Here is an 8966-nt window from a genome sequence, read left to right as displayed (position 1 = left end):
ATATATAAAGTAAGGTATTGTGCTACTTTATACTAGGGGTGAAAATTGAGTGCATTTATTGAACAGTAGAACCTAGACCTCAGCAAATATGGAAATTAGAGTGACATAACAGCATATAAGAATTCTCTTTCCTGATGCTATAAACCACATGTAACAAACAATTGGAAAGTGAAAGGAGAAAGAAGGTGAAAAGTTAAATGAGTGTTTATTACTTCCTAATTGCTGGGTTATAGTGGGGACTGGCAAATTATGGCTCTCAGAACAACACTCTCTGGTACAGACCAGAGTTCAAAGTTGTTAATTTGTGGAATTTCCAATTTGTGCAAAGATTTTTGAAAAAAAAAAAAAAACCCCAAAACAACTTTTGGCAAATGATACTATTTCTATTCCTCCAGGGTCACCAAAGCATAATAAACAAAAATCTTGACTGATTGGTTTCAAGAATTGAAAAAAGATGAGGGGAGGGGGAGCGAGGGAGAAGGAGAGAGGGAGGGGGGAGAGTGAGCACCAGCGGGGAGGACTTTGGAAAGTCAATCAAGGAAAAGCTATCCTTGGGCCAGGAAATGCATCATTGGTATTCTCTACTTGCTGAGGTTAAAGGGGGTAAAAGGGCCTTGGTAGGCTAACCCCAGAAGCAAAACGTTAAAGACAGAGGCACCTCTCAACTACTCCCCCAGTCAAGATTCCAGTCCTATATTCCTTCTTCCTGAGAACACAGAGACTTGTAGGTTCAGCTTAGAAGATCCACTTAAATCTTTGACATGCTGTGGTTTCAGCTCCAACTGGGCTATGTTTTAGGGTTACCAGTTCACTGGAGAGAGAGTTCTTTGTGAGGATCTCAGATTGCAGAATTTTTCTGCCTTCCTTTGATTTCCTTTCCACAAATACTCCCTGTACCTAAGCACCCCCATATTTGCCCCTCAAAACAGGGGGCAAAGCCTTCACCCGGAACCCAGTAAAGCTCTTTTAAATTTGGCCACCCTGTCCACATTGTCTCTCTGTTTCTGACCTCTCCTCTCTTATCAGGATTTAGCAATCTACCTTTCCAGCCCCACCTGCCTGTCAGAATTCCCTCCTTGCTCCCCCTTAGGGGTGAGGGCCTTTGTCACCCATGTTCACAATAAATGCTGCTAAAATCTACTTAGTAGTTGCCTCCTCCACCCAGTGCAGTGGAGGGCCTGAGCAGGTAAGTTTACTTGGGATGCCCCAACTGTGAGAATGCTCCCTGTTCCACCTCTTTCCTGTGTCAGTTCAGTGGCATAAAATCCCTTTCCTTGCAAGGGTGAGATGCACAGGCTCAGCACCTTGTCTGATCTGAAGTCAGAAGCAAGCCCAATAATCCTGAAGGCACCCCCTGTTGCAGCTTGCCAATGCCCACATCCACATGAAGGTGCTGCAGGTACATTGGGATATGCCCTAGGAAGTGAATTCGGAGCTTGGGGTGAGGCACTCTCACACATGAGCATGAGAATGGGGGCATGACTGCCTCCTAGAGAATTTGGGAGTGTTTTTCTTTCACAATGATAGCAGGTGCTGCTGGCATTTAGTGGGGTTGGAGAGATGCTGGTCAACACCAGCTGTCCCCACAATTGAAAGGCTATTCCACATCCCACACAGCTTTCTAATGTCCCACCATAAGATATGTGGGTAAAATACCCATTGTAATTGCCCAAACCTAAACCTGAATCTATTTTACACATAAACACAATTATATTTTACAAGATGGCAAAATATACTGAGTTTTCCAAGAATTGCAAGTACCTTGTAAATCAGCGGACTGTTTTATCTATCAAGTAGTAGTGTCCTGACTTTGTTCTTATTTGATTTAAGTGCAATTTGAGAACTACAAATTTTTGCTTTTTGTTTATAATTTTCCTCCTGCACCATACATCCATGAGGAACAACTTTGTAGTAGAAGTGTATACTATGCAACCTGTGTTAAATATATGTTGAATATATGTTTATCAGAAAGATTTCTTATGAAAGACTGATGATTAGTTAATGGAACCCATGTCCCAAAATATTGGCCTCTTGCACCTGAATTTATCAAAAGGAAGAGCTATAGATTGATTCTGATGCTTTTGTGTTTGTTATGACAGCATCTCTAAGAACTTAAATAAGCTTGTTCTGCTTAATCAGAAAACCATCTTCTGATACAAACATAGCATTCATGTTTGAGGTTTGTTTATGATCATCGTGGGAGCAAGAGCACTGATTTGATTGTTATTGGCTAATGAAAAAACTACAGAAGGGAACTTGATTTCCAGGTAGCTGGAAAATTAATTTATTTGGAATAACCTATTATTTAAATAACTTATAGATGAGATAGACCTTTCTGTATGATTGCTTCTTTTCTTCTGAGATGGATGGAGGAAGAAACGTGGTAGATGTTCCTTGGATGCCATTGACTCATACTTTACTCATCTGAGAATAAGTATCTCAGGATAATTGGGAACAGCACTTTCTTAAAGATCAATGGCAAATAGTTCCTTGGTGGAATTGTTCTCAGATGTGTACTTCCATTACCTCTCCCTATATTTCCTTTTTCCCTTTTATGGTTTTAAAGCTTTCTTGATAAAACCAGCACCATCTTCTTCTTTGAGTCATTGGAAAATGTGCTTTCCTGACTTCCAGCTCTAGTTAACATAATTTGGAACTCAACTGATGGAAAGGCTCTCCATTAATATGTAAGGTCTTTAGGAAAGGAAAACTGACACCAGCTCACTGTGTGAACCCAGATGTTTCAAACTAAAACAAGAATCCCAGTTGTCTGCATGCTGTTTTCCAAATATTGACCATGGAATTCCAGGTCCTGTAAGAGCGGACCCTGCACTAATTGGGTCCATGTAGCAATAATTGTATTTCTGAAGTTTATATAAGAACCAGAAGTGCCATTACTTACCTAAGATCGATGCTTATTTCTTTCTTGTGCACCTACACCTGGGCGGCCAGGTGTGCTGGGCAGCTTGGTCAGCCTCTACTTGTGGATTCCCTCCTTGGATTCAAGGCAGCTGCTGTAGGTCTCACTACTTCCATTCGTGATAAAGGAGTGGGGGAAGGGGAGTCTGGGCAGGAGGCTCAGTCTTCTGACTTCCGACCATCGAGTTAGTAGTAGATCCCTTCAGCTCACGTACCTGGACTCAGATCTCTCACATGACAGCACCTTGCCATGAGAAGAGACAAGCTGGGGACTCTTGTCTCTTGCTGGGCAGCTGTGTGCCATCATAATAAAAAGAAGAGAAAAATGAATATTAGGGAACAATTAGCAATCCCTAATTTTAGCCCACATCTTCCCTTACTTTTCCTACATTCCAGTCACAGAAAATGTTACCCACTACGTGCTTTGTTTCCCTCCTCTGGGCCTTTGTGACCACTTCTTTGTCTGAGATACCTTTTTCCTCCTCCATTTGTCAAAATATGCCTCATCCTTCAAGGCCCAGGTAATATGCTACTCTCTCCATAACATCTTCCTGAATTATTCATCTTCCCTTTCTCTCTCTCCTTCTTTGTTCACATTGGACAAGTCAATGGTATTATCCATTGAAAACCTTATGTGATGTTGTTTATTTATAAATATGAGTTTTATTACTTTTCTGTGAATATGTATCATTTATATCTTTTATTTTTCATGGTAGTGTGGAAATCTCTTAAAGCGAGGCTTTATTTATTTTGAATTAAACCCCAATTCTGCCATTTGGAAGCCAAGTGAACTTGGCCAAGTTACTACAATGGGCTCAACTTGGCCTTTTTCTTTGGCCAAAAAAGAGAAAAAAAAATAGAGTACTTTTACCTGCCTGAAGATTAAATGAGATACTTTATATGGAGGCCTTAGCATGGTGCCTGGCATGTAGGAGGTTCTCAAGAAATATGAGCTATTATCATTATCACTATTTTTGCTGCTTTCATTTTCCAGTCTTATAGAATCTCTCCTTTTCTGCCTGCTGGTAAACACTAAATAGATATGTGTTATCCTGAAAGAAGATATTTGTGATTCTCGGTGTGAAAATAGAATTCCTAAGCTTGGCACAGCTCTTGCGGCCCTTGGTGCCCCATCACATCTTATTTGGTGAGCATTGCTGCTCCCATTTCCAGGTGGGATTAGGGACAGGTAGGGCAGGTGACTTGCCCAAGGTGGTTTCAGCAGGTCTGATGAGAGCATATTCATGTCCAGTGTTCTTTCCATTTCCCACCTCATGTCTGGAACTTTTGAAAAATAAAATCCCACAAAGGCTGTGTTATATTTGTGAAACGTAAAAAAAAAATTCTGCAGCACTATAAATGGAATACATCAATGCAGTTAAAAAGGAGCCAGATCTTTAGCCTCGCTAAACTTCTGAGGCTGGCTTTGAACTCAAAATCTTTCTGTCTCAGCCTCCTAAGCCCCTGGGATTACAGGTATGTCCTATAAGGGGGGACTGTTTTTTTTTTTTTTTGTGAGATTTGACTTTCAGTCTTGGTTTCAGTACATGAAGGGCTCCATGTTGGTATACGCCATACGGGAGTTCCCAGCCAGCAAGCATCTCAGTGAAGAAGCAGCCCATTATCTTGCCTCATGAGATTATTGGCTTGAGCTACCCCCAAAGAGAACACACCTAGGAACAGAGCTATTGAAAAATGTGTAGGATATAATAAAGAAAACCAGAAACTTAATTGGGGGATATAATAGAAGATCTGAATAAAAGGAGAAATATATCCTTAGATAGGAAGACTTGGAATTCTTTTTCATTTCTTTTTTTGGTGCTGGGGATTGAACTCAGGGTCACTCGACCACTGAGCCACATCCTCAGCACTATTTGGTATTTTATTTAGAGACAGGGTCTCACTGAGTTGCTTAGTGCCTTGCTTTTCCTGAGGCTGGCTTTGAACCCACTATCCTCCTGCCTCTGCCTCCCGAGCTGCTGGGATTACAGGCGTGCACCACCATGACTGGCTTGGAATTCTTAATATGTTAACTTAATGCACTCAAGAGCATGCTGAGATGGAATCAGAGATCTTGGATGTTAGCTGCAGGCAGAAAAGTCAAGCCACATTGCAACAGTTGGGCCCTTGCAGCACTCAGGGAAGGCCAGTTTCAGGCTCTGCATTCTGCTTCATAGCTGTCCATTCTTCCAGACAGGAGCTGCAGAAGGAGACGGCTCAATTTCCTCACAGCAGAGCCCCCCAATCCCCCTTCTGATGATAGGGAAAGTCTAGAAAAGCCATGGGAGGAAGTATAATGATATCTGAGGGACATGGGAAACCTGAGGTTTAGGGAAGCTGCCAATTCAGCGAGATGGAAACCACTTTCTTGCCAGGAACTTACACAATGTGCAACCTGTCGGCCTATTATGCAGATGTAATGGAAGAGAAAGTGCTTCCACTGCTCATTCCACAGCTAAACCACACAATCTGGCCACTCCTCACCTCGGAGGCAACAAAGACACATTCACAGGGTTTGGCTCCTTTCCCCCGAGTTCTGCACCTTCAGATGAAGAAGCCAGTCACGCGAGGCTGGCCTGCTGGGACCAGCTGGGAGAGTGCAGCCTGGATGCCACAGGGCTCTATCCTCTTTCTTCCCATGATATCTCCTCCCATGTGCCCAAACATATGAGTCCTGGCAGTGCCCTTTAATGATACGGCTGATGGTGTTTTCTGTCTTGCCTCCAGGAAGATTTGTTTGGTTTGTAGCCACTGAGCCAGGAGACAGAAATACTTTGGAGACACCTTGTGACCAAGCCAGCAAAAATTCTGTACTATTCAGTAAGTCAGCAAACATATTTTGAGAACCAATGAATAGGCTCTGTGCCAGGTGTTGGAGATTGGAGTTTTCTTTTTATTATCTATCAGACCAAAGGGCATGGCCTGGGGACCTGGTCTAAGGGAAGGGTGTTGAAATACCTGAGTTTGGTTCCTGGCTCTGTCAGGTAACCATGGAACAGTCATCTCTGAGCCTCAGGTTTCCTTACCCACTTCATTAGTGGAGGGTGTAGTTGGGGGGGCCCACCTCTGACATTCTATGTTGGTGAGTCTGTGAGCCTGAGCAGAATTATGAACACCTGGATGAATCTTTTTTTTTTTTTTTTTCATTCTCAGAAAAGTTTGGGCAACTGATTTCTCCTTTTATTATGTCACAGTTGATACATGAGAAAGAATGTGAGAAGCACACAGGTAAGTGACAAAGCCCAGTAGAGACCCTGTGAGATTTCCTTCCATGCACATGATCAGTACCATTGCTTTAGCTGGTGTGCTCCTCTCCTGGTTCTTCCCCAGCACACCTCTAGAAGTTACCAGCATTCTGAATTTTATTTTTATAGCCCCATTGGATTTAAAAAATAATATAGCACGCATGCATATGATATCAAATAATGCATTGTTTAACTTTGCCTGCTTTATCAAAATGGTTATTGTATGCAGTATTCTTGTCATTTGTTTTTTTAACTCAATATTTTGTTTCTAAGAGCCACCCATGCTCATGTAGTCATTGATTATTTTAACTATGGTATATAACATTTGTTGTCTGAGTAGATATAAATAGTTGTTTATTCTTTTTCTTTGAATGTTTTTGGTTGCTATTACCATGTTGCTATGAACATTCCTATACATAAATTCCATGCAAGAGTTTATACTTAAAAATAGAATCACATAAATCTTGTGCACGTGCTCAAGAGTTTCTCTAGGGTAGACTTGCTAGGCTACATAAAGTTGTGAACATTCAACTTATTTCTTCACAAACAGTTGTACCATTTTAGACTCTTACCAACAGCATATGAAAATTCCAGTTGACTCACAACTTTGCCAAGTATTTGACAGTATCAGATTTCTTATTTTTTGCCAATCCAGTGGGTGTAAGCTGGAAGCTCCCTGGTATCTTCATTAATGTCTCTCTGATTACTAATGAGGTTGAGTCTTCTTTTGTGTGTCTACAGGCCATTTATGTTTACTGTTCTGTGGACTGCCTGTTCCTGTCTTTTGCTCATTTTTCTGCTAGGTTGTTTGGCTTTGTACTGATTAACTTATTTATTAGACTTGAAGAGATTTTTAAAACTCAGTCCTCTTTATGCAAATTTTATGGGTTGTATATTGCACATACGTTTTCCTGGCTTGTGGCTTTCTGATTAATTTCTTCATTGGGTCTGTGTTAAACGGAAGTTCTTAATTTGAATGTAGCCAAATTGATTAGGTTTTCTTTTGTAGTTAGCACTTTTGTATCTTGTTTAAGGGCTTCAGCACCCTGAGGTTCTACAAATGTTCTCCTATATTGTCTTTGTTTTAGAGTTTTGCCTTTTATATCTAAGTCTTCAGAATGACATCTAAAGGATTTGATTTTTTTTTGCATGGTGTGAAGCAAGGTGCAGTCACAGTTTTTTTTTTTTTTTTTTTTTCACGTGGGTAACCGTTGGCCCTATCACATTTGTTCAAGACTTAAGGGTTTCCTTCATGGCCTGAGGGCTTCTCTGCCTTTCTCAAATACCCACACTTCTCTGCCCCCCTCATCCTAATGGTCTGTCTGTGTCCATACGACACAGAGACTTCATTATTCCAACTTTGCAGCACAACCTGGTTTTCCTCTTCAGAAGTGCCTTTGTTATTCTTGGATTTTTGCTCCTTCTTATAAATTTGGGAGTTATTGGTGAAGCTCCTCAAGAATTTGGTGTGGCTTTTTATTAGAATTGTGTCCAGTCTTTAGATCAGTTTGGGGAGAAGTGACAAATGAGTTATATTTTCCAAAGATTATGTTATGGTCCTTGAATAGCTGAAGGTCTGGGGAACAGAGGGCTGGGGAAGAGGAGACAACTTGCTGTTATGATATCAAATGACAAATATTATATATAAACATGGAACACTCGGAGAGTTGGGGGTAATGCATTATAGAGAGATAGCCTGTGTGAAGTTCCTCAAAGAACACAGATTTTAAATCCCAGTTTCAGATGTCATATAAAACTGACCAGTGTGCTCATCCATTATTTCCTCTGTATCCAAACTTCAGCATCAGTTCACCTCAATGGTCCTGATACTGTGCTGTTCCCATGCTCTGACTGTTTTGGTTACCTTAGGAAGTCAGTCTCACCTTTCTCAGAGAGACTTAATTGGGGACCCTTTAGTCTTACATGAAACCAGTTTGTGCCAATTTTGTAAGCTTGACTTTTTTTTTTAATTTTAATTTTTGTAAGCTCAACTCTTGATAGCTTTGTCTCCAGGATTTCATTCAATCCTGGAGCAACTATCGCCTGGTCATACTTCAAGCATCAGTTAGAACACCACCACCAACAAGTGCCTGTCATGGCGCTAGACACTTTGCAGGGCACTATGACTCTGGCATACAGTCAAGGGGTTTAGAGCTAGACCTACCTGGGTTCAAGTCAGGGCTCTGCCTTTGCCAAATGACATTGGGTCAGCCCTTTAACCTTTCTGATGATGTGGTTCTCCATGCATAATATGAGTTGATAAGTTTGGATTGAAGATAATATATATAAAGGATCTTATACATATGCTCTTTTAGTCAAAGAAGGAACAACAACAACAACAAAATGCTAGTTTCAGAAACTAGAACAGAAGAAGATAAACTTGTTTCTGAGATCCTTTTATCCTGGGAGGAGAATATGAAGTAGAGAGAGTTAAGCCACCACAGAGGACATGTGCTGGGAGGAAAACAAATGACAACATAGTGCAAAGAATCCTACTTACGCTCTGATCCAGAAAGCACTCACACTATCACGTATACGGGGTCCCTTAGAGCAAGGTGACCCATTAGAAGTGGATGAAGAGCAAAGCACAATCCAGGGTGGGGATGAACAGTGGATGTGGGAGGGAGGAAGGGCAGCAGGTGCCACCAGGGAGTCTGTTCCACATGCGGGCTTTATATGGGGACACAGATTTGAAGCCAAGATTTCCAGTGGGTCCATCATGGTTTCAATGATGATTAGAGAGAACTGCCAGGAGTACCAAACACAGTGGCATGATCAGTGTGGGGAGCAGCTGGAAAGAGG

Source organism: Marmota flaviventris, chromosome 14 (genome assembly GCF_047511675.1).
Source record: "Marmota flaviventris isolate mMarFla1 chromosome 14, mMarFla1.hap1, whole genome shotgun sequence".
Lineage (NCBI taxonomy): Eukaryota > Metazoa > Chordata > Mammalia > Rodentia > Sciuridae > Marmota > Marmota flaviventris.
The sequence above is the reverse complement of the archived record's forward strand: the minus strand, read 5'-3'. Positions refer to the sequence as shown.